This window comes from Diabrotica virgifera, chromosome 1 (genome assembly GCF_917563875.1).
Source record: "Diabrotica virgifera virgifera chromosome 1, PGI_DIABVI_V3a".
In the NCBI taxonomy this organism is placed as follows: domain Eukaryota; kingdom Metazoa; phylum Arthropoda; class Insecta; order Coleoptera; family Chrysomelidae; genus Diabrotica; species Diabrotica virgifera.
Window position 1 is genome coordinate 237,677,946 of NC_065443.1, and position 2,673 is coordinate 237,680,618.

At 32.7% G+C, this 2,673-nt stretch overlaps 1 non-coding gene across 1 annotated transcript; it reads left to right on the top strand.

Moving 5' to 3' along the window:
- Positions 1-222: 222 nt before the first annotated feature.
- Positions 223-304, top strand: Trnal-aag (transfer RNA leucine (anticodon AAG)). The gene has a single exon. It is a non-coding gene; the product is annotated as a tRNA-Leu (tRNA).
- The last annotated feature ends 2,369 nt before the right edge of the window (positions 305-2,673 follow it).

Here is a 2,673-nt window from a genome sequence, read left to right on the forward strand (position 1 = left end):
ATGCGTGAAAAAAATACTTACTATAGGGTTTTAAATGTTTTTATTTACCAATAAAATAAAATTACTAAATATCAAAATAAATTGAAAAATAAAGTTTTTCAATTAAATATAATTAAAAATCACATATTTTAATAATTTTTTATTAGTTTTTATCGAACTCTTTTTATCGAAAATTTTCTATAACCTCGTCGGACCATGTCATCGAATTTTCGAAAAAAGTAAGGTAGCGTGGCCGAGCGGTCTAAGGCGCTGGTTTAAGGCACCAGTCTCTTCGGAGGCGTGGGTTCGAATCCCACCGCTGCCAACGTTTTGTTTTGGAAAACTAATATAAATAATAAAAGTTGTGTTATTTATGTATATCCAATTATCACATTATTTGTTTCGAATATTTTTTATTATATTATAATATTATAGTACTTCATTCTATTCTAATCTACATTAAAGGTAAAGGTAAATATTTTATATGTTTTAATAATAATTCTGCAATACCATTGTACGGAAAATCAACTATATCATTATTTGGAGCTGTTGTCAATAAAGTCACGATAGCGAACAAACGAACATGTAGCCAACATGATTTCTTCTTCTTCTTCTCTTTTTTTATGGCTTCGCTACGAGGCGATTCGCCAGCACTATTTGTTGGCGACCGTGATGTAATCTGGTTCTAAACCATATCAGGGCCGCTGACATTTGCGTGAGATGGTAGCATTTTTTCCTGACTTTTAAAAATTTGAGGTTAAGGTGTTATATACAAATAGGAAACACAAACACAGATTGTAAACAAATGGTAATAGGAACGCCACAGAGGAGAAACTGGAAGGCAAAAATATTAAACATATTAAAATAAAGTTGAGCATCATGAATTACAAATTAATTTTATTATAGTCAAGAAACTGTAAGATTGCACTGACCGACCTTTCGTTAGGGGATATTAAGATTGTATCTATTGAGATTGGTGTTTTGAATTTCATTGAAATAAAGATTGTGTATAAATCCATGTTGGGAATAACATTAATGGGGCATTCAAAGAAAATATGGTTTAAATCCTCCACTACTCCGCATTCACATGCTGGACTGTCTATTATTTTGATTTTAAAAAGATGTTGTTTAGTTAAGCAATGACCTGTTCTCATTCTTATTATTGTGGTGATATGTCTTCTGTTTTTAAATGTTAGGGTTGAGAACCATGCCTTAAAGGAAAAAGAGGTTTGCATTCTCATATACTGGTAGTTTTTCCTCCGCAGCATGGCTTCCCAATTGATTTTAAATTTAGTAATAATTTTTTCCTTTATGGAGTTTAGAATATCTTGGGAGTCTAATAACATAGCCAACGGAATATTTAAGCCTGTCCCTATTTTGGCTAGTAAATCAGCTTCTACATTACCAGGAATGTCAGAATGTCCTGGAATCCATGAGATTAAAATGTCAAAACCTTTCTTATATGCTGATAAGATGAGATTTTTTGTTTTGAGGGAGATTGAGTCATCAGTGGCTGATATTTTAGGGTTTTTAATTTTAGATATAGCATTTAGAGAATCTGAGAAGATAATAGCCTTCTTGATGTCTTTAGATATTATGATTTTAATTGCTTGGTAAATTGCCACATTTTCGGCTTTTGTTATAGATAACTCACCAGGAAGCCTAGAAGAAAACTTGAAGTTAATGTTGGGAATGTTGACTCCAAAACCTATTCTCCCATTACTTTTGGAGGCGTCAGTATATACAAAGGAGAAATCCCTATTGTACTTTTGGGTGAATATTGAAAATTTTTGTTTGATTGATGATTCATTTTTCTTAAGATTACAGTTTAACGTTTGTATTGGATTGCTTAATGTGTTGAAGTCCAAGTCATAACAAGGAAAGTTTGGATGTTTGTGTATTTTGTTTTGATAAGGGAAAAAATGTTCAAGGGCCATTACAAGAAGAGGTACAAGGTTTGCCTTGTGGAAAATGGGTTTATTTATGATTTTTCTACGTATGTTAAGAAGCGTCTTTATTACTGGGTGATTGTTAATTTTGATAATTTTAGATATGAATTTAGACGCTAGTATTAGACTTCTATGTTCCAGGTCAATCTGAGCAGATTCAGCTAAGATTGCTAAGCGCGGAGTGGATTTCATGCATCCCAGGCATACTCTGAGCCCTTCGAAAAATACTTTATTTAGGTTATTGCTACATTTCTGTGTAATTGGGCTGAACAGAAAGGAACCATAATCCATATGAGACCTAATCAAAGCATTAAAGACCATAATTAGAATCTTGGGGTCTGCACCCCACCAAACTCCACACAATGCTCTCAATATGTTGATATTTTTCTTTGCTTTAAGTACAATTTTGTCTATGTGAGGGTCCCATTTCAAGTTTTTATGAAAAGTGATGCCCAAGAATTTAACCTGATTTTTGAAGGGAATGTTATTGTTATTATTAAGAGTGATTATAGGGGGGTTTGTTTTGCGTTGACCTCTTGTGAACCACACAGCTTCACATTTATCAATTGAAATAGACAACCCATGAGCTTCTAGCCAGTTTTGAGTGTTTGTAATTTCTGGGATGATCTTATTTGTCATACTATGAATGTCTTTACCGCTAATATACAACACTAAATCATCTGCATACCCACATATTTTCACTTCGTTAGAGAATAAATAGAAAAGGTCATGAATGTATATGTTA